The 24,184-nt window shown below is 37.0% G+C and overlaps 1 protein-coding gene across 3 annotated transcripts in view; it reads left to right on the top strand.

Annotated features, from left to right (window-relative positions):
• Window positions 1-20,080: 20,080 nt before the first annotated feature.
• CDH18 (cadherin 18) overlaps window positions 20,081-24,184 on the top strand; it is a 229,010-nt gene continuing 224,906 nt past the window's right edge. For 2 of the 3 annotated variants that reach the window (XM_052704351.1, XM_052704352.1), the window contains exon 1: window positions 20,081-20,175. The gene's annotated coding sequence lies outside the window, so the exon portion shown is untranslated. The remainder of the gene's footprint in view (window positions 20,176-24,184) is intronic. The other variant, XM_052704353.1, reaches the window with a different exon arrangement.

The following is a 24,184-nucleotide window of genomic DNA, read 5'->3' on the forward strand; positions in this document are numbered from 1 at the left end:
CTGGATAATTGGGGTTATAAGCTTTATTGTTTTCTCTGATTTTGAACTACTGCTGCTTAGATGAGCTTCAGCACTTTCATTGCCTTTTGTTGTTTTTTTGTTTGTTTGTTTGTTTTTTAATGTCTCCACCTGTGAAATATTTACCCACAACTTAGGCAGATTTTGCAGTTTCTGTCTTTTATGTAGTATTAAGTAGTATGACCACTAGATAATACATAAGTTTTTAAAGAAATGAATACATAAATGACATTCTTCCATTTAGATTTAGTTCTAAATTTATACTTACTTTGGCTACACTTTCAGTTGTTTCTAAGGGATTATCTGATGAGCTGTTTGAAATCAGAAGTATCTTGTCTCATAAAAAAAAAAGTTGGTGAATTTTATAACAATTGTAACTTGCTACAGAATCTCAAATGAAACTCTTGTTTTGGCATGTTAGTAGCAAACTGATTTAAAAAAAGGAATTGTTTACCTGTATTTTGATATAGAACACAATCTAAATCAATTCTGAGTATTGTAATTGAAAATGACGCACTCAGTCTTTTCCTAAACTATTGTGTGTTTACTGCTGTTGTTGTAGTAGCTCCAACTTTTACCTTGAGATAACACATACTTTTTCCTCATCCACTTCCTACATTTCCAAGGTATCAGAAGGAAGAGCGTACATGAATTTGGTAGAGGAAGAGACTGAATAATATTGTTAGGAATCAAGCTGATACAGATTCACAGCTGGGATAGGTCAGAGGCCCACTGGTTTTAAAGACAAAACTGCAAGATGTGTAGTATTATCATATTTGGACTCTCATCTTTTACAGGGTAATTCTCTTTGGCAAATTTGAAAAAAAGTAGGAACAGCCATACCTTTTTAAACGGGAAGTGCAACACTGTAAAGATTGTTACTTGTCTTAGCAACATAATCATTTTATTTTTTCAATTTTGAAGTGACTGTCTAGTAGACTGTTACTTCCTACATGGGTCAGAAGAATTTAGCTAAAGTATAGTGCAGAATTTGTAGATATTTAGCAAATCTTTTCTCTTTTCCACTCAAATGGCAACATTTGAATCCTAGTGTTACTGCTTGTACAAAACCAGACAGCGTGGACAAAGCCAGCCTGTGTGCTCTTTAGGAAACCAAGGCTGCTAATAACTTCTCACTCATCTACAAACATAAAAGCCAGCTACTATTCAGTACTTAGCAATATATAACAACCATTTCATACCTGTGTTGAGAGGTAATTAGTCTGCCCTCTATTGCTTTTTCACATCAATGAAAAAAATGAAAACAAAAATTCAACCACTAGATTGGTACAGTGAAACTAGAGAGTTTAAAGGGCCCTGATGCCATCTAATGTTGCTAGATTTTATGGAGTTTTGTTTGTTTGGTTGGTTTTCTTTTCAAAGAATACAAATATAAAGATTTTCAGATCATAAAATCAAAATTGAATGTATAAATTGAAAATGAATGTAAAAATAAGTATTTTTCTTTCTTTCTCCTAGCACAGGAGATAGTCTTTTGACTTCGCTATATTTTCTTTCAGATTCTTAGACCTTATAAGGTCTTTTTCTTCTAAGACCTTCTAAGACTTTTTCAGTTAGTTTTGGGAACCCATGGAAAAAAGAGTCTTTAAAATGAATCTAGATATGAGCATAATTACTTTTCTCAAGTAAGTCTGCACTGAGATTTATGGTATTTGTAAAAGTTGCACATTTTAATAATGAATGACTTCAGTTTCTGGTTGATACACTAACAAAGAAGTTAAGAATATTAAGAATATAGTTATGTGTTTTACATTTGACATACCATCAATGCATTTATACTTGATGCACACAGGTTCCTACCCAGAGCTCAAAACTCTATTATATAGAAAATTTTGTATAAAACAAATGAAGTAAAACAAAACAAAACAACACATTATTTTCTGTGGACTAAACGTTTAAATAAAATTTTAACTTTCATACAACATGGGTTTGAAGTTCCTCTTGCTGAATAACTTTAGCTCATCTTTTCAGCTGGCCCACATGTCTTTATACTTTTGGACAGAAACATGTTTGAAAAGAAGCACAGGCCTCCTCTTTCTCATATGACTGCTTAATTAGCACCACCTAATGTTAAGATAATCAGGAGAGGAGCACATAATAAAACAGAGGTGACTCTTTGGAAGGGTAGATAACAACAGGACAAGGGAAAATGTTTTTTAAATTGAGGGAGGGAAGATTTAGGTTGGATGTCAGGGGGAGCTTCTTTACTATGAGAGTGGTGAGGTGCTGGAACAGGCTGCCCAGAGAGGTTGTGGATGCATTCCATTCCTGGAGGTGTTCAAGGCCAGATTGGATGGGGCCATGGGCAACCTGGTCTAGTATTAAATGTGGAGTTTGGTGACCCTGCATATGGCAAGGGGATTGGAGCTTCCTGATCCTTGAGGTCCCTTCCAACCTGGGCCTGTGATTCTGTGGTTCTGTCCTTTGGAAATGTTCAGAATGTTTTTGAGCCTCTGTTGTTAATTTTTTTAAATAAAGCTGAATACTTGATCATAAAAGGTGTAGAGTATAAAAAGAAATAAAGCTTTAGGATTTGTATAGTCTTAAGTTTATACTTATGCTGAACATCTGATCTAGTAATACATGAGGGTTGATATTGTGTAGTCATAATTGTCTGCATTATTTTTTCTACCAGCAACATGTATATTTAAGTTATTTTATATAGTTGTTTGCATATACTATGCAGATTCAAAACTGAAATATTAAAAACCTTTTCTCAAAGAGGTGATTTCAGTCCATGAAATCTACGTAAGGAACAAGGTAATCATTTTTGTTAAATATCTGAATCATTTAGGTTTGTACATAATCTCATGTTGGTAGTTTGCAGCTCAAAAATAACCTAGGACAATATGCAAGAGGAATGTATATTGTTAATGTAACAAATTATAAGAAAGGATAGACACTACTTGTAGAATGATCTTGTATCTTCTAATGAAATTATAGTAATTCAACAGAAATAATTTTAATACTGCAAGATAAAGTTATTTTATGATGGCAGACCTTTTTTCTTAAAATAATCTGTCAGGAAAGTGCTAATGAATCTTTACAGAAAATGATCTTAGCAGGAAATTTTCAGTACCTCATTATGTAAAAAGGAAAGTCTGAATTGGACCTTGACTGAGTAGGAGTCAAAGAAGAAGAAAAAGGAACAGATATTCTGTTTCTGTACACTGAAAGGCCACTGGTAGAATACTGTATATAGCTCAGATTGCTTTTGTTGCTCAGTACTGTTGACAAAGTGGCAAAAGAATTATCCAAGATGAGAAAAATAAGTCTTCCATAATGAGAACTGAAGAGTTCAGTTTATTTCAGCCTTAGACAAGATGGCTCATTTTTTGTTGTTTTGGAGTCCTGATGTTGGAAGTGTAACAATATACTTTGAAAATTTTATCAAAAATCACGATTTTACTAACATTCTGGATGTAAGGAAAATTAATATAGCTTAATTAATAAACTGAGGAGAAAGAAAGCATATCAATATCTTATTACAGTAAGATGAAGTGAGTTTTTGTTTTTGTTGTTGTGTTTTTTGTTTTTTTATGTTTTTTATGGTGAGGCTTTTGTGGTTGGTAGAAATTGTTTGATTGGGTTGTACTGTTTATCCTTCTAGCCTTAGAACTTGTTAACATCTGAGTTACTCTAATCATTCTTCAAAAGCTCAGAAGCAAATAGGATTATTCTACTTGGCTTCCACATGCTCATGATAATGCTTTCAGTTTTCATTATATAAGAGCTCCATCCTTGTACTCCTAGGTTCCAGGGCTTTCACCAGTTTTTCTCTGGACTCAGGGAGGACTAAGTTCCTAAGCACAACCACTGAAAAACACATTTCTCTGAGCATGAATACAAGCTTTTTTGTGATTTATCTTGGTCTTAATATGGGACATGGAGTAGTGTTGGTCCAGTATTCTGAAGCAGTATGGAAAATCCTGTTTACTTATCTGACTGATGTATCTTTCTCACAAAGCCAGGATGACAGTAATAAGCAGATTTACAGCTGGAAAGCGAATATAATTTTATTTCGTCTCATCTTGTGTAAGGAGCCTTGAGGGAATGATAAGTAGCTGTGTTCTCCTTCAGCTCAGATTATGGATTGTCCTCATGGGTCACCCAAGCATATCTAATCCACTGCCTCCACCATGAACTCCTTGAGCTCATGGTAGGGCCCAGAATTGTCCCTGGCTCTGCTCTGTTGCACAGGAACTCACACTCCTGCTCCATCCTGAATTCACTGTAATTTACACCAGGTCAGATTAGGTGATCTGTTGGGTCCTGTTGGCTTATGGTACTGCAATTATACAGGGTAGCCATAACATACTCAGAGTATGAAGTTTGGTGTACATTTTATTGTCTCTTTGAACTTGTCACTCTTTGTTTGTTGTTTCCTGTTGTGCTTTTCCATTTACTAGCCTAAGTGTGTGGGACACCATCTGTAGTCATTATAATGTCAGTAAAATATAGTTCACTTCTCTAGTGCCAAAAAATCAGTGTTCTTTTTGCTTTCTTTGCTTTCTCTACTGGAAGGGCTTTTTGCTTGTTAAAATATTCCAACAATCTGTTAGAAGACAGAGTACTTCTCCAAAAAAAACCCAATGCTGTATTTCAGGTTTCCGATCAGATCATGTGAAATTCAGACCATGGGAGGATTTTATTCAAGAACTGGATGAGAAGGGATGCTTGCTTTTTGGGGTTTTGTGAATAAGTATCTCCATATTAGCCCTTCTGTGTTGATTAGGCTTGTTGTTGGTATGCATATTGTATATACTGTATGTATGTTTTGCATGTCTATTGTATAACAGTATATATATTGTTATACTTCTGACAAAATGTAGTATCCATAGAACTGTATTTGAAATACTTAAAAGTAATAAAATTGCATTCAGAAAGTAAGAAAATGATCACATTTCCATGCAAAGAGTGAAAAGGAACTGACAACTTCACTGGCAGCTAATTAAGTGGGAGTCAGCGGTCCTGAGAAGAGTGATTGGGAAATAGCCACATTGAATCAAAACCGCAGCTGTTTGTCAGAGCATCTCTAGCTCTCAAGTTTCTTAGTATCAGGTCAGAAGGAAGAGGAAAGAATATGGAGAATGAGCTCATAATTGAGGTTTTATCTCTAACAATCAGGTTTACGCTTATACTTTTTCACTTATCTGAGCTTTAAGCACCTTGACCATTGTAACCATGTGCCGCTTTACTTGTCTGTGCCCTGCTTGCCCTGGTGCAGTAAATATTGTACTAATTAATAGTGCATGCAAGAAATGTTGACAGATGCCTACTGCAAAATAACTTCTATATTGGCATTTCACTTGATGTATGGAAACTGGTACACTAATCTTGATTAAATTTCAGGCTTTCACATTATGTGCAATGAAGAGAGACAGCAGTGGCATGTTAAGGAAAAATTTATGGATGAGTAGTGTTAGAAATGAAGGCAAAAAGTAGAGACTGAATAGTAGTAGTGATATGAAAATTCTGTGAAAATGTGAGAATACGGGAGTGTCTGGTAGTGGTAGTTTTTACATGTAGCAAATGGGATATCTGCTGGAATTTTTGCCTCATATTTAGGAAAGAGGAAAGACATTTCAAAGAAGGAAACAGAAGCATAACACAACACTCCTGCTGAGACTGTCCTGGAAGAGGACAATATTTAGTATCAAATTCTTGTTATTGAAGTTCATAAATAGAACATCAGGACAGATGAGAGTGAGTGATTTTTGTGACAAACAGAAATCATGCTGTAGATCAAAGTAACCTTGAGTTACAATGGTTTGGTAGAAGGGGAAAGAGGATCTACTTAAAATTACTTCTAATTGATTACTGTAGTGTTGTTTCATCTACCTTCTATTAAGTATAGGTAGGTAGTGAAGATCTATTTTGCCAAAGAAATTTCTGATACATTTGCACTTTAAGCAAAGAATTTAAATAAATACTTAAACCCCATTTATTTCAAGCAATGAACTAAGTTTACATTTAGAAGAGAAGAGATAATAAGTACCTCAAAGCATTTGCTTTTGCATGTTTTTTGAAGACCAGGATAGTCCCGCAGTGGCAAAGATGACACTTCTCAGTTAATACATTTAAATTAGATTGTTTTGTCACATGGTAAACTTTTTATCCTTTATCCAAGCCTGAGTGGTCAGCTGCAATGGAAAAGTAAAATAATGTTAGATGGGCTGGGATCTCCATGTTATACTGGGTTACTGTTGGTTGGTAGCTTGTTGGCTTCTCAGTTTCTTTGTTCGAGAATGTTTAGTATGTGGCTTACCATTCCATTTGTATCTCCTTATATCACCCTAAAGAAATTTTCTTACTTCCCTTTAAATTAAGTATGTATAATGCCTGATTCATCAGGCAGTTATTTCCCTTAAAACAGATTATTTGATGTTCACTGCAATTTTTCTGTGCCTTTCCAATAGGGAAATTGTGGGAACATTTTCCAGAGACCAGTAGTCCTAAACCAATTTCACAAACAGTTACGTTTGCATTAGCTTGCACTTATGTCAGGGACGGCAGTCTTCCGTGCTGTTTTCTTGTTCATTATCTTGGAAGCATGTGTATGATGTAGTACTTTCTGTAGAAATGCACAAGTAAATTAAGGTTTATGTTCATGTTCAAGAAGATGCAGCTGAAGAAATACATCTTGCATTTGAAGTGCAATGTAATGAAAGTAGTAGTTTGCTTTATGGTCTCCCATCAATTCTCAAGAAAGCTCTGTACAGAACACAGAAAATCTGCTCTACTCTGGCAGTAGAGAGGAAGATTGTATTTCAGAAACAAAGTTGTCAGTCACAGTTTTCCCCCTTTAAGGACAGGCATTTCTAAAGTGTTTTGGTACTCAGCAATAATTGTTTGAAGAACAAATTACAAAGAGGGAAAAGGGACAGAATCCTTTTCTTTAAACATTTTAATCTAGCCATTCCTTTGAAAAGGAAGAGCATAAGTATGAAATTCAAAATAAGAATTTTATTCAGAGACAGTTTCCTTAGCACAAAGAGGTCTTTTCTTGATCTCCAAGGAATAAGATAACGTTGTAGCAGTCACAGACAGAAAAAATAGGTTGAAAAAATGTACCAGCAGTGCAGGGGGGGAAAAAAAAAAAAAGTGTGTATATATAAATATATATATATATATATATATATATATACACACATATATATATATATATATATGTATGTAAGAATTACTACATGAATTTACAAATATGAGAGCAAATGTCAATAGAAAAGAAATGGCCACATCCAAAAACCAGTAAATACCTGGAAATTTGCATTTTTCTATACTGAGAACAAAGGAAAAAAAGAAAAGAAAAAAAAAGGAACAAAGGAAAGAATAGAAAATAAAAATAATAATTAAAAAAAAAAGTATCATTTAAATGACGTTGAAAAAGACAAGGAGGGAATAGTATGAATCAAAATAATTCCTGAAAACTCTGAAACTAACTTTATTTAATACCTGTTAAAAGCATAAGACTCAAAAGTTATAGATGAAATTATAATGGTAAGGGCATATGGAGTTTTGGAGTATTCCACCATGCTGCAAGAGCTAGTGGAAGAAAAAAACACTTGAGAATAAATCTTCATTCTTTTGTCAGAAAGAAGCCATTATAAAAAAAGTCTAGGGAATTGAATGAGATAATTTTTCAAGGGAATAAAATACCAATATATCACAGGATCTGTGTTTCAACTCTAGGAATGAAACAGGAATAAGAAAAAGTAGCAAATCCTGAGAGATGGAGAGATTTGCTACTTCTGTTATTTCCCCAACAGGAACCTTTTTGTATATTATGGACAATCTCACAGTATGAGGTACTTGAAAGACATAGAAATTGCAGAGGGAGGAATCTAAAATTATTTTCTGTGGTTTTATGAAAGAAAACCACAAAAGGTAGCAAGAAATTCAAACGAGCAGTTTGAGCTAGATTTTACAGTTAAACTAATAATAAAATATAATAATAATGAATAAATAAATAAATAAATAAAACACATCAAACATATAGTGTAAGATCCTTTTACAGAGGAGTTGGAGATATTACCTTGAATCCTTTCAGTGAAACTCTTGTGTGAAAATATCTAAATATCTTATTGTATGTGATCCCCATATGTCTTTTTTTCTGATTCAGCAGTGATAAGTATATATATGTACATGTAAGTGAAGACACATTCTTCATTTTCTTCATTGACCGATGGCTGTTTACTCCTAGACCACGCAGAACTCTGTAATACTTTTCACATACATAAACACACCTCCATAGCATGAATATTTTACATTCATACCATATGTGGAATATATAAGTATTGTTATATCTTTTTGTAATATACCAGCAAAGTGACTTGTCACCTTTCTTAGTGATTCAACTGTTAGATAGCCTCAGTAGTAATGTAAACATGAGGAAACAATAGTAAAATTTGTTAACAGTAGCAGAATTTAATTCCCAAGTCTCGTTCCGTTTATCTGCATTTTATGAAGGTCTTACTAATGAGTTCTTTGTTAATTAATCATGTTGACATAATTCAAAGCAGATGACTTAAATCTTATTTGTGAAGTGAAGAGTTAGTGAACTCTTGGTGATCTTACTGCACCTCAGTGAAGTTTATGGAGAATTGAACATGCTGTGGAGCTCCTTTGTGAATATGCTATGGGAGCTGATCTTCAGTTTGTTAAATATTTAACAAAAATTAGTGTACTCTAGTGTTTACTGCTAAGTGATTTTTCGTATTGCTGTTGTACACAGTACTAATTATTGTCTTAAGATTATTGGAAATAGATGTATGTGAACAAAAACTTTTGTTTCTGTCACAGATGATTTCTCCTAAATATGAATATAGTGTTTAAATTAATTGAGAAATAGTGACATGTTTCTCGTGGTTGAAGAATGTTATGACATTAGTACAGTCTAAACTGTACTAAATATCCTAAAATGAACAATGCAAGGAAGTCAGCAGTGGCAATTTAAAGATCCTGAAAACACACACAAATCCAATTTTGTCCGCTGTAATCATAGAATATGATTACTGTAATTAGATTGTACACAAGGATCTTTGTGGAATGCTGGGACTAGCTTGATATTAACCTGGTTTGGAGAAGAGGAGCCTGAAAGTGAGAGCCTTCATTGCTCACCACGGAGGGAGGTGCCAGGGTCTGCTCCTGCTCAGCAATGGCAGAACGTGAGGGAATAGCACAAAGCCACACCAGAGTAGGTTCAGACTGGACATTAGGAAAAGTCTTTATTATAAGGGTGGTCAAACACTGGAAAAAGCTCCCTGGAGGTTGATGCTCCATGCCTGCCAGTGCTCAAGAGGACAATGAGAAAACAATACCCTCAGTAATATGCTTTTTGGTTAGCTTTAAAGGTTGGGCAGTTGGACTAGATGATCTCTGAAGGTCCTTGCCAATTGAACTTTTCTGTTCTATCCTATTCCAGTAATAACAAAAGCTAAAATAGCATGAAGTGCCAGCCTTGCAAATGTATATACCTCTCTTCTGCTGCACATGATGACACTGAAATCTGTGGAATATCAAGAAATTTGTTCTATTGACAAAACAAAATGTGAAATTTAAGACTGATAAAAATCATAGCCATGCGCTCCATTTAAAGAAATAGCAACTCTATCACTGGAATTTTTGCAATTTGTTTTGCCTTCTTCCTTAATAACAGGAAAGAAATGAATGGATTTTAGAGAGTTTGTCTGCAGATTGTCTCTATAAGAAAGAAAGAGAAGAGTGTTTTTAAGTTCCTGCTTATTTCAGCTGTCAGTTATGAAGCAGGATGGAACTTGTCTTAGATTCTGAGAATGACGACTTTGACACTGACTAAACATTTTATTTCTTAATTTCTCCATTGGCAGTTATATCCAATTTATCAGGCAGCTGTGAGTGTAATCTCTGTCATCATTCCCGTATGTTTTTATTCTTTCAAACACTGTCAATTAAGAGCATTTTAATCATGCTGTCTCTAGAGCCTCTCACTGAAAATATTAGTTCAACATGATACTCTTAATAGAAAATGTTCTGGTTGAAAAGAGACTAGCGCTTAAAATATATTGAAATCTACACTGCGTTACAAAGACATTTTTTGATCTTAAGGTGAAAAAATATTACTTCTAAAAGAGATTTTGAATTTAATTAAGAGCCATTTTAGATGTCGCTTAGATGCAATAAAAATTGGTGGAATCTGAGATAAATCCATGAGATTTCAATCTACAAATTTAATCACTGTCACATCTGCAATATTGGTATTTCCCTGGCATTAGCAGATCCTGTGCACCTTACAAGTCAACAAACAACTTTTAAGCATGTTTAAGCATGAATAATATTGCATCACCTTGTCTGGACCCAGCAAGGGTTTCTTCACTTTTTTTGTGTGTGTTGACAGATGAATCTCAGAGCCAACCTTACCTACAGGAGGCAGAGATTTGGCTAAAAAATAACAAGAGAAAACAAGTATGAATGCCTGTTCACAATTGGAAACAGCTGTCTTCCAGCATCTTTAGCTTGTATGAATCCACCCTAGCCTCACTCTCATACATGCAGTTCTGGCACAACCAGTCAGCTTGGTTCCTGATTGCCTGCTGCCACTGCACATCTCCAGTGGCATCTCCAGCCACTTGAGCATTCTGCCTCTGGATCTTTCTCCTTTTTCCCAGTAGAGTGAGGATCTTAGAGAACCTTTTTGCTGTTTCCAAACAGAGATGTTTGCGTCCTGCCCTGTTTCTAAGAAAGTGCACATTCTGTAATAAGCTCCTTGGACTTGCGATTTTGTAAAATTAACAGCAGCATGTTAATAACTATTAGCTGACAAATGGGTTATCTTAAAACTGTGGTGATACTAAGGAATCTTTTAAAATTGATAGGATTGGTTTAAAAAACACATGCAAAAGTATGAGCCATGAAATTAGATAATACATTATTCATTAAAGACATATGAAAGAACTTAGGTCATGGCCATGGAAATAAACCTCCAAATTTAATATCTGTGTTGGAATTAATATCTCTTTATCAAAACTGATACTGCATTGACACAAAACAGGACAATGCTGGAGTTCAATTTTTTTTTCTATTTATTTGAGTCATGATGATGTACTGTTTCCACTAAGTGTCCGTGCAGCAAATATTTTCAGATGTGGTACAATGTAGCATGCAAGTAAGGTCAAAATCAAATGGATGTTAAATGAAAATAATAGTAACTAGTATTAACTTGAGCCATCTGAACATAAAACAGTCTTTATATTGTAAGTGCTACAACAATCATCTTCAAGCAATGTAATATTAGTTGCATAAATATATGCATAGTGTATGCTGAGTTTTCATTTGCAGCTATGAACTACTATTATTATTGAAGTGTTTGGAAAAAAAAAAAAAAAAAGGATCATTAATCTGTAGCCTTCCACTATAAAGAACTGGAAGGAAATAGTAAGATTCTAGCTTTGAAAAAAATGCTGCAGATATTTCTATTTAAAAATTTCTTTAAAGATAGATTTTAACCTTTTAAATGTTTTTGTGTGTGTATACATCATATTTTTCAGACACACAGAAATAATATAGTAAAAATACTACTTTTCAAATAGGTCTGTCCTCTGCATATATATAGCTATGTCTGTGCCTTTTATTAACACATGCATTTTATTAATAAATACATTTTTTCTTTCTCACTGCTGCTCCTATAAAACTGAAAATTTGAATTTATTTTCTTCAACAGAGCCAATTGAGAATAGACTTTCTCATGCCACCCCATCCCTCCCTAGCTTTAACCACTCCTCCAATCTGAGGTCATCTGTCAGCCTGCATTGTGATTCACTATTCATATTGCTGAAGAAGACAGTAATAAGTATCTGAACAGGTATCAACTCTTGACAAACATATTTCTGGAAACAGATTTATGCTTCAGTTGGATTTCTACTACCTTGTGGCCTACTGGGTCCAACACTCCATAGTTTGGCTATAAGGTTACTGTGGAAGGCTGGGCTAAAGACCTTAATAAATTCAAGAAAAGTAGTCAGCGCTGCTATGTTTGTCTACATTCCACCATAGAAGACGTATTGGACAGGCAGGATTTATACTTGGTAAATCTACACTTGCTAGACAGCTTTTTTTTTTTTTTCTTTTTTTTTTTCCCAAGAGCTTGGAAATTATTTCTAGGAGGATTTGCTCTACAAACTTGGAAGGGATTTTGTGATGATAAGACTGACCATTTGTAGCTCTGCAGCTCTTCCTTCTTACTTTTCTGGGAAGACGAACAGATGGAAGATAGTACAGACCAGTGATGGCATTCATCCTACTCGTACTGCTGGATGCAACCTGACTTATTTTGTATTTCTCCAGTTTAACTGTTTAAGTACATATCCCTAAGTCTGAAAGAATGACAGATAAGAAGGATAGGACATGAAGTGAATAAACTATCAAAAAACAAAAAACCAAACCTATTATTTTCCAGGACAATATGCATTGATCAAACTTTGGTAGTTAGGCTAAATACCACAGAAAAGGAATAGTCTTTCTCCTTTTCATGTACATGACATTGAATTGGATGTAAGGAAGATTTTTTTTTTTAAATGAGAGTGGTGAGGTGCTGGGAGAGAATTTGTGAATGTTACATCACTGGAAGGTGGCATCAAAGTCAGGTTGGACTGGGCTGTGAGTAACCTGTTCTGGTAGTGGAAAGATGACCCAGATTAAGGTTAGGGGATTGAAATTAGGTGATCTTTAGGGGTCTCTTCCAATTCAAGCCATTCTGTGATTCTTACATAATAGTTTCAGTCTTGATTAGAATCTGTGTGCTTGGCATTGTGATAGGGAGCCATTCTTCAGTAGTTGTGATTTAATAGCAGGAAGAGTAAACCACTAATGACTTTATATAAAGATACGTTGAAAAAGAACTGGCAGTTTCCACTTTGCAAAAAGATTCTTTCATTTTGGAAGTTACAAGATCAAAAGCAAAGTGCTTTAGTAAGGCTTTTTATAGGAAATAAGGCTTTGTCTGATGTGCCTTTCCAAAACACCTTTTGTGAACAGATGGGTAGCAATCGATTATGTTTACAATTGGGGCACTAAAGAAAATGTTGTCATTTTTTCCCCTGCTAGCCATTTATCTATTTAATTCTTTGACAGCTCAGAGGAAATCTAACTAAATGTTCTGTTTTAATTAAAATGAAAGTAAATTTATTAGTCAGAGAAATTCTATGTTCTGTTTATGCTCGGGGAAAAAAGGCAAACATATGTGTCTGCTTCATTATTTGCCACCATTTACCATGAGGTTATTTCTCGTTGTTTATTTGGCCTACAGAACAAAACATACTAGTGAAATTTTTCATTTTTATCAATTCTAACAAATTGTAGTGAGCTGTAAATGGGACAAGAAGAGCATATCCTGAGCAGCATTCTAGGAGGGTTTTGTTGTTTATGCTTTTGTTTGTTTGTTTATTTTAATCTAGATAAATGACAGTCAGTGACATTTCCTAAAACAGAGCATGTAGTTGGCTGGTAGAACTGGAGTGCTTCTTCAAGTAAAACATAGAGAATAATAATCAGTCTGTTTCTTGAACATTGTTTCTTTAACATTACTTCAACTGTCTCATTGTCTGGCTAGAGGAATATAAGGCAGAGGAGCTTCTCCTTCAGTGATATCATGGATATCAGTAGTATCTCCACTGCAGTGTCAAAATCCTCAGGCCAATCTCATAATTTTCCATTTGATAACGGCACATAAGAGAAAGGAACATGCTAGCAGCAGATCTGGAATCTCAGAACAAGAAGTATGTTTGAGTGTGCTGTGCCTGCTCAGTACACCTTTGTAGCAGGGATTCCTCATCAGCTACAGTGCTGTAAGACTACCTCTAAAGAATATGCTTCAGTTTTGTTTTGTCATTAGACGCTTCTAAATGAAAAGTTTATGAATTTCAGCTTTTAGACACTGGAAGCATCCAAGAAGTTTGTCTTTTGTTTTTCTTCCTCTCGGCTTCTTTCTCTGTCAGAAGTCTGCTTGGATTTATTCTTTTTCCTGCTATAATCAGAAACTAGGTTAATCTAGTTAATGGAAGCACTGGGATTAGATACTAATTGACTCTACAACCCTGTACTAAATACAGTTATCCCAAAAGCTGTGATGATTTGGCAATGAAGATCTCTGCATGAGTGCTCTGTGATTTTCAAAATCCAGCTCTGGTCCTATAGTACAGCTCAATATAATCACGAAGTAAAATTACTACAGATACAGTGCAAATTTGTCGCCCTCTACCAAAGAAGGCTAAGAGCACCCTGAATTTGTTTGGAAAGAGCATCATCAGCAGGTCAAGGGAGGTCATCCATTGCTTCAGCCCTGGTGAAATTCCTTTGGAGTGCTAAGTCCAGTTCTGAGTTCTTAAGTGAGGTATGATCATATTGGAGCGGGTCTACTAAAGAGTCATGAAGGAGATATGGGGATAAGAGCATACATCATGTCAGTTAGAGCAGAGATATGACAGATATGGTACTGTTTGGCCTGGAGAACTGAAGATTCTTGGGAGTTTTGCCAGTATGTATGAATATCTGATGGAGAGTGGAAAACGTGCACACAGACAAGGCATGAAGCAATAAGCAGCAATTGTTATGTTTAAACATACGTAAAAACTCTTCTCAGCATGAGAGTACTCAGATACCAAAACAGGTTACTCAGCAAGGTTTTGGAGTCTCCTTCCTTGGTGACATTCAGAGTCGGGCTGGACATGGCTGTGAACAGTAGTTCTTGGACTAAATGATCTCTAAAGGTTCTTTCTGATCTCAGTGATTCTGTGAATGGTGTTTTAGATTTTGGAGTTCATGATCCTGTAGATAAGAAGCATTGGTATACTGAGCAAAGGGAAATCAGACTGCATTTTAATATTTGTAAGAAGTGGAAAAAAAATAAAGTGAGGACTCCAGCATCCTATAGAATCATCTACATAAAAGAAAATTATCCACTTTTTCCTTTAATCAGCTCCAGGGTATTTCAGCATTATGGTTTCAATGAAAAGGATGTTCTCACTTCAACAGTAATCTCACCATCAACTTGTAACATTTTAGAATTCTCATTTTTGAAGTTCTGATTTTAGAATTCTTCTTTTTATCTGCTCTGAGCCTACTGAATGTGGAGTCTAAGAGAAGAAATGTCTTTATCTCAGTAAAGGTAAGAAGTATATAGTAAGTACTGGAAATAATTTTTAAGAAAAACTGTCTTCAGGCTGTCCAAGAAGATTTTGCCTATAAGTATTTCTCTACTTTTAAGTAAATTTTTTTTAAAAAAACCTGCTATAGCTGGGAAGGATGGTTGTAAAAGCCACCAAATTCAACCAAATATAATATTCATAATTTGAAATCAGACATGCCTGTAATCTGTTCATATATTATATAAAAAACAAGGTATCTAAGTTACCATTTGCAACAATCCAGAAAGAACCAAAATCTGTGAGGATTTAATATTGGCCTGTGAATGAAAAATGATTATTTTTGCCTTCACTAGTTTCAAAAGACTTAAGAGTGACTTTCTTAACAGGTTTCAATTTACAGAAACATTATCAATTGCACATAAACCTTACATAGTTATCAGGGAGCATCCCATTTATCAGTGGTCACTGCTGTACACACTGTTACTGAGTTATGTTGGTTGTGCTGGTTTCCTGGGAAATATCCCAGTTATGCAAGTTTGAAGGTTGAATGGTGTCCATTGTATGTACACTAATGTGAAATTCCATATGATAGGCAGAAAAGTCTCTTGATGTCTGAGTCAATCATTTCAATGTCTTTCAATGTCAATCATTTCAATGTCTGGGTCTTTCTTCTACTTCCCATGGTGTTATGAGGCTGAGACTTGGGGCTGAATCACTGTGCTGTTTCTGATGCCCTTTATGTACCATCTGCGCTTTTCTGCATTTGGAGAGGGACTGATTAGCTCGGAATTTTATGGTAACGGGTAGCAAAATGCCAGGTATTATGTTGTTTCCTCCAAGTTCTGCCAGTATGTTTTACCTGTCATTTCATGCAATACTACAGGCAAATGATTGTATTATTGTAAGTTTTCTGTGACTGGCAACTGTTATTGGCATCATATATCTAGGAACAGCTGTTGTTGTTTTATTAGAAAATACTCCAGTGATGCTTAGTGTTGAAGGAGCCAAGGCAGTATCAGCAGCATTGCCATTCCCTCTGTGGTTAGTATTGTTTAGCATTTGCTAACCTGCGTTAAAAAAATTTAGTTTTCCTAATCAGCCATTTCAAAGGAAATACATGGTTTAAAGAATATTCAGAGACCATGGACAAATGGCATTGTTTTAGCCCTATTCCCTCTGAACATTTGTGCACATTACCAAGTTAAAAAATTAAATCATAATATATAGCAGGCACAATCTGAGATTTTTGCAGAACATAAAGATGGCTATTAAAGATGTTCATCCACTCATCGAAGTTGAAAATTTCTGTCCCATCATTTTATATCAGAAAATGATGTTTAGATAAAAATGAAAATGTTGACTGCTGTGATCAATTTGGACATGATTTTTGTTAAGAAATGCAAAGATAGAAAAGCAACAATATTCTGTGATGTATTTGATTTGAAATTTAGTTTTGTTTGTAGTATTTTTACGTTTTATTACTCTTAGGTCCTCTTTTACATAGAAATAGCAATGATATGGTGAGTCAGTTATTGTTAGACTATGATGCATATCAAAGATATACATTAATTTATACGTCTTCCTTGACAACTTTTCCTTCTATGCTCTTTAGAACTAATTGTTAATTGCAGTCATTGAGATAATTTTAGACTATCTTTTCTAGAGACCTATCGTAGTAAATCACATACAAACTTAAGAAAATTTCTCTCTTCATGCAATGGTACTTGTAAGAGTATCTATTAGTAGCTCTGTTTGAATCAGAAGTGTTTATTAAATAGGAAGAGAAATAGCGATGTGAGGGAGTCTCACTGTTTTCAGACATTTTACTGTGACTGATTCTCATGCACTGCAGCTGAGAACAAAAATAATGATGTAATTTCATCAAAAAGAAAAAACAAAAAGCAATTACATATCCAGTGTTAACTGATATTTATTTTCAGGGGTGATGCTATTCCTTTGCATGCATTACAAAGTTGATGGCACACACTGGGAGAATTTTTTTTTTTTTTTTTTTTTTTTTTTTTAGCCCTGTCACTGTAGGAGAAAGGCAAGAAGTATGTAACTACATTTGGAGGACTGGAAAGTTTCTGTTGGAGGTGGGTGTAGCAGGGGTATTCCTGATGCCTTAGAACAAGAACATGAGAACTACTGGTATAACTGTTCTGTGTGTGTGAAGGGAAATTCTTGGCAGCAGCTGTGCTAATTTTTCTTGACTACAGCTATTAGAGTACACGTGCCTAAGAGGAAGAGTTGAACTGAACTTGGTAACGTTACTGCAATATGATCTGAACATTCTTAATGTACCTAGGGTACAGGAAATTTGTAGTCTATACATGACCAGGATTTTTTCATTACTTGATTTATTAATGAACCACTAAGTCTTTTTATAACTGGTTGAATGTTAGCTGAATTATCAGTTTCTAGCAGTTACCTGCAAGATGATCAATACTTGTTTATCATATTAAGCTACCAACAAAGAGAGAGATTGGTTTTGCAGGCATATCCTATAAATGATTAACTGGAGCTTCTTATCTAACAAAGATGATTTAAACAGCAGCAAAAGCTGAACTTTTTTTCATTTTAAATCTGTAGAAACTTGTTAGTTCGTGGTAGAGCTATGTTCTACTAGTTCATCTACATTTTTTATTGCTCCAAAACATGTAAAAATCCACATACTTTAAGGTATGAAAATACCCACTTTCCTCCCATTTACCCACCTCTGTAACTACTGCCACAAGCTCTCAGTTCTGGGGAACAAACTTCCTGAATGTAGTCTACAAAGTTTCTGTTTTGCTATACAGCTGAAATCGTGAGTCCACTGACTCCTTAGGTGAATGTATGTCAATATTGACTCCATGCATTATACCCAAATTTCTCTGGAATTTTTTCAGCACTACTGCTGCAGCTCCAGACATTAATTTCATTTTGTAGTTCACAAAGCACCTTTCCTATGGCAAATGTAGATTCTTTTAACACTTGTACCAGTAAAACAAGTGGTCTAACATCAAGAACACCAAACCTTTATATTTAGTCTTGAAATATTGGCTTAGAAGTGTCAGAGTTCACTAAGGGTAATTTTTTTTCAAAGTGTCAGCTTCTTCCTTGAAGCAGTACAGAAATTTTAAGCTGTTAAGAATATATCTGGCAATTTTGTATCAAATTATCCTGTAGTACTGCTCATAATCTCTTTATGCGGATGTTCTTTGCTCCTCCCTATGAGAAATCTTTGAAATACCTAGATACGGATGTACATGTATACATTTATTATACATATATGTACACATACACAGGAAGAAAGAATAGCATAGATTCTACCTTTGAAGTGCTTTTCTGGAGCATCAAGACTTCCCTCTGCTTGTCATACTGCTTACTGCAGAAACAAATGACTTGTGATTTATGCTTTCAGTATCTGGTGCATATTCATATTTCTGGCTTAGTTGCTGATAATTGCTGAAAAAGATATAAAACAAAATGCTTTGTTTTCATCCCTCACCCTGGTTGTTCCATGTCAGCAGTATTTCACCAAATGGCTGGTAGGATGAAAGGCTCCAGCTTTCTCACTCTCATTGGAGGCAGTGAGGAGGGCATTTTTGGGAGGTGCGTTGGTGTGAATTCAAATTGAATTGTATGGACTTTTGCAGAGTTGTCATATTTCTCACCCTTTTCCTCCAGTGTTACTTATCTAACCACTTCCCTGGCAAAGAGATGTGGAAGTTGCTTCCCTCTTGGTGAGGTAACACAGAAAGAGCATCTGGATGACAGCAACCCATCCTCCAGATCACGAGATCTGAGATGGGAGCTATGCAAAATCAGAAAGAAGTGACATGAGAGAGAATGTTCTGAAGACAGTCTATTAAAGCATTGATTCATACATGCTGCAGTTGCAAGCCAGAGGATGTATACATAGCAAATGGAAGCAATTTCTTTTTTGCTCCTTCTCAGGGCTTACTTCTCCCCATTCAAACACCTGTCCACCTCTTGCATTCAATCCCAGCCATGCTTGCAAAATTATGTCTAATGTATATGGTGCTGAGCAGCTAAATGTGCTTTTGTTTGAAAAGTTCCCAAAATCCAGCACTGGATTTTATCCCATCTTTGATTTAAGCAATCAGTGTACAGTCTTATGTTTTCCATCTGATCAGGTGTAACGGTTTCTGTTCCAGCTATGATAGAATTGCTCTTTTCAGCCCTTCTCCTGTCTCGACCATTCACAACGTTGGGTGCTGCCCCTTTGCACTCGGGATGCTCCTTTCCCCTGCTGATTCCGGTGACCTTTCTCTCTGCCAGGGCTGTAGCAGCTGAGCACGTCCTGAGCGCTCGTCCTGCTGGCTGGAAGCAGGGCTCCACTCTGCCAGGCGGGAACGTGCCAGGGCTTTCTCTTACATGTTAATTACATTTTTAATGCACTGCCTTAGCAAGTTGGATAAGCAGGGTCGGACACGTGTTTACTCCATGACTGAAAACCTCAATCAGGAGAATGCCATTAATCTTAATTCCAAATAAGGTAGGTTTTGAGTAAAGCTGTTACACGAGCGCTAGATTTTGGACTACTTTTGCCTCAGACAGCCTGCCCTGGTTCAGCCCAGCCCAAAAAGATACAAATATCTTCCAACATATAGCGCATCGATGTGAGTGCTGAAGGGCAGGGAATCCCGACACGCGTGGGGCTGACCTGGAGGTGGATGACAGGGAACCCCCGCGCTCCAGCAGGGCTGGAGCGCGGGTTAGAGGACATCCCTCCCCCTTGAGTCCCGCAGCCAGCGATGCCATGTGGCTCGCTGACGGACGAGGCGGCAGCTGAATATTTAGCAGCCTGTGACGACTTTGCACAGAAATACGAGGATTTATTGCCACGACGGGGCCGAGCCGCGCGCTCCTTCCGTGCACTCCCGCCCCATCTGCCGGCCCGGCCCTCCCTGCCTTGCGTGGGCTTGGCGCTCCGGCACGAAGGGCGCTTCGCTCCGGGCAGCCGCGCCGATGCCGGGCGAAGCCGCGCGGCGCTGCGCCCCTCTTACCGGTATGTGCGGCGGGCAGGGACGGCGGAGCGGGGCGGGAGGGAGCGAGGGAGGCGGCGCACCGACGAGTCGGGCCCCGCGCTGCCGAGCGGCAGCTCCGGGGCCGCGCAGCCGGGGCCGGGCGCTCCCCGAGGGCGGCGGGTGCCGCGGAAGTCCCCGCACGTCCTGAGGGCAGGCGGCCTGCAGAGGGCAACGCACCGCGGCGGGGAGGGCTGAAGGAGCGCGGGATGCGGAGGCGGCGGGCTGCGCTGCAGCCTGCGGTGTGTCTGTCTTGAAGTTACCGCCGGTACGTATGCTTTACCCCTGTGGCGTGTTAGAATCGCGTTTCTTCGAGACGGCTGGAAGGGGACCTGGCGAAATACAGGTAGAGAGAGGCAGCCGTGCTGTGTATGTGTGTGTGTGTGTCCGTAGTACCTGCCGTTCTGCCGTTTAACTTCAGGGGTGACGTGCAGATGGGATTGCATGGTGATTGCGGGCAGATCTTTAGCTCAACTCACATCTGTGTGCCGTGCTGCTCAGAAAGCATGCCATGTGAGACTGTACATGAAGAACTTGATATACGAATAGCAATTCCTGTTTTTTTTTTTTTTTTCTCTTTTTTTCTTTTTCCTTTTTCTCCCTATATCTGTAATATTGTGTGAAAACTGAGGGCTGAAATTGCAGCAGGAAGATCTTCTTGCAGATGTACCCCGAGCTGTTTGTTAAAGCTTAAGCAGTGACCCAACTTTACTTTGTGTAAAGGACACTGTAAATAATGCAGAGCCAGAAATAAATCTCCATCTCCTCCCAGTCCACCCCCATGGTATCCTTATTAGTGAACAAAAACTACCGTGTACCTTTTATTCACACAACGTTTTCCCCCATTGCACTGCCAGTGGTCTGGAACTGAGTGTTTCTGCAAGCCAGGAGCTTTCTACAAGCTCAGTGTGCCTTCCATAGCATGCATCTTTGAAGCCAAAGTAGTCCTGTACATCTGTGTGTGCATGTGTGTGCCTGTGAGAGTCTGTTCTGTGTATGCGAGTAAGCAGATACACAGTGGAGAGGGTATAGAAGCCAATGAGATGTGGCAAATGTATACCCCTGCATGTATTTGTCTGAGCTGGTCGCTGTGAAGCACTATGAGCATTTCTTATATTTTAATGTAGTTCATCATTCAAATCAGGGCTTAGGAGAAATCCAATTTCATGAGCATCGATACCCCATTAGTTTTTCGTGATCAAAAGACGTATGATGGAGAACACAAGTAAAATTATGACTTGAAATTAGCATGGATGATAAAATCAGCTTTTATTTTTCATTCCAAGACACTGACCATAGCTCATGTGTTTCCAGAGCTTTACTCCTTTGCTGCAGTCAATCATATACAGTTGTGTGAAAACACTGAAGCCTTCCATCTGCAATAGTTGTGCTCTTCCTCGATAATAGTAAATGCTTATCTTCAGGGGAAATATTCATTTGAAGTTTAGCATATGTTTGGTGTTTTGCTCAGCTTTACAGGTAAGGAGTCTGATTTATGGAAATAAACCGAAGGCTTCCCTAACTAGTCCCCTGCCTTTCACAGCACATTTCATTTCAGACTTTTCTAAAGAAGACATGGTACATTATAGCTAGCTAATGCAAAATAAGGTGTGGCTCTCTTAGATATGGACCTATGGAAGTAGTGCAATACTTATCTTCTGTATCTAGTTAAAGTTACTAACAATCCTACCTAAGGAATCCAATAGAGAATTTTAGTTCATATCTACTTGAAATAGAAACAAGAAGGGAAAAGCAAAAACAAACAAAACTCTAACGCACTCTTCTGTTGCTCCCTCCAGAAAAGGCAGTGTCTCAGACAGCACCCCTTCCTTCAAACAGAAGTAGATCCAGTATATAAGCATGGCTTAGGGGGCACTGTGTTGCTGACTGAACCATTTCCAGATGAAGTTCAAAATTAAATTCTGTCCATTTGTCTGTACTAAGAATCCCATAAAGCTTCACCAGGATCAGAGTGCTGACCCTGCTGGTAAGATAAAATACCAGCAGAAGTTTTTATACTTTAGCCAGTTTAATTCCCAAGACAGTTTAATTCTTTGCTTCCTAAATATTGCTGTATGGTGTTTTTGCCCTGCAGTGCAGAGACTCTTAACTCACTGCCTCTGTGCATGCAGTGCTATTGCTTAGGAACTAGTTCTGGTGAACACAAGTAGTGTTTTAAAACAACTTGGGAGAAGTGTCTTCAACATTCAAAATGCATGAGTGTGTGTGTGCGTGCCAGAAGTACAGCTGTTCTTGCACTATACTGCCTTCCCCATGATGTGTAATATTTACATGATATCCTTCAGAAAAGTCTCTGAAAGTCTGAATGTAATCACAAAATTATTTAAAAACAATCATTTTGTCTCTTAACTCTGCTTTACTTTATTTACTGTTTTTGATAAGGACTTGGAATTTGCCATCATCTAGAAATAAACACCTTTGAAATGTGAGTTGTTAGTTCTAAACATGATTGTGTCGTAGACTTCAGCTGAGATCTCAATCTGATAAATGCAATTTGAAGGGTATGAAAGATTCTGTGAAGTGTCTGGAAGCTCCTGTTCCAGTTAAGAACTACAGTTCTGTTACGGCAAGTAGTGCTGCAAATTATCAATGTTATCGGATTGAATCAAACCAGCTAAATACCAGTGAGTCATCTTTTCCATGCAGATGAACATGAGCTCCTCCTCAGACAGATAACAGCTAGTTAGCTCTGGAAGATCTGCCTGAAATGCAGGCCTAAGCTAAATTGGCCATTGTGACCCACTGTGGTTCAGCTTGCTTGTAGGCAATGTAAAATAAAGGTGGCAGCTGATATGACAAAAAGGGAGGAAACACAGAGGGGGGAAAAAAAAATCAATGTAAATAGATTCTATTCATAGAGGAGATTCTGTTCTTCTTCCGGAGGAAAGAGGTATATATGTGAAGGTCATAAGCATAAATAATGTGGAAAACTGAAAATTGCCTATGAAGATTTATGTAATCCAGCACATAAGTCTCACTAGTATTTGTTCGGAGATTACAATAGAAAACCTTTTCCTTGGTCAGCAGTGTTCTAGTTGAAAGAGAGTACAGTCCAGTGGATCAGGATGTGCTGCTTTAGTGTCATGACTTACCTGATAAGCAATCTTAGACAAGTCCCTGAAGCAGTTAGTAATGTATAAAACGAACAGCACTCAGTAATGTGTAAAACGAATGCTGACATGATAACTACAGAACAAACACTGTGTAGTATTGTTTCAAAGGAACATTGCAGATCCAATGCTGCAGTGTTAGTGTGTTCATTACTCTTTAAAGTCAGTTTCCATTATAAACACGGTTCTGCTTTTCATTTCCAACAAAAGAAGTTACATAGAACCTAGAAGTTCAATTCAGGAATTGGCATAGAATTTTTAAGAAGTTCCTCAAGTGGGAGCCAAAAAAACATTTCTCCCTTAAGGGAGAAGGAGGGCTGACAGAATAATTATTATTTTTCCTCCAAAATCAGAAGCAAACTGCTGATCTTAAGATGCTTTGAGCAGTGTATCATTATTATTTATTTATTTTTGGCTCTGTATGCAAGGGATAAACAATTTGGTGATGTTTGCACAAATATGAAAATATTGCTGAAAAGATATTTAAGAGTTTCCTAAGGGTTTGTTTGTTTGTTTGTTTGTTTGTTTGTTTTAATTAAAAGCCCAACACCTGACTCCCCATTCTTTTGTAACCTGCTTGCTTCTTTTAAACAGGTATTCTTCCAAGGTGGCATATACTTAGGTCACATATATATTTCCCATCCTGACTCCACTTTGCCTAAGTTTCGGTACAATTTAATTAGTGCTTATATGGACAACTTTTAAATGATGTTTATGCAGTGTTGTATTAAAATATACCCAAACCAGCTCAGATTCTGGTTGCATTTCTACATTGGGACTGCAGGGGCCGGTGAGATTTTTTGTTTTATGTTGAGATAGCTTCATTTTAAAACCCACTGTGTTTGGTTTAGAACTTCTAGGC

The sequence above is a fragment of the Tympanuchus pallidicinctus genome, unplaced genomic scaffold (genome assembly GCF_026119805.1).
Source record: "Tympanuchus pallidicinctus isolate F22 unplaced genomic scaffold, pur_lepc_1.0 scaffold5, whole genome shotgun sequence".
Classification (NCBI taxonomy): Eukaryota; Metazoa; Chordata; class Aves; order Galliformes; family Phasianidae; genus Tympanuchus; species Tympanuchus pallidicinctus.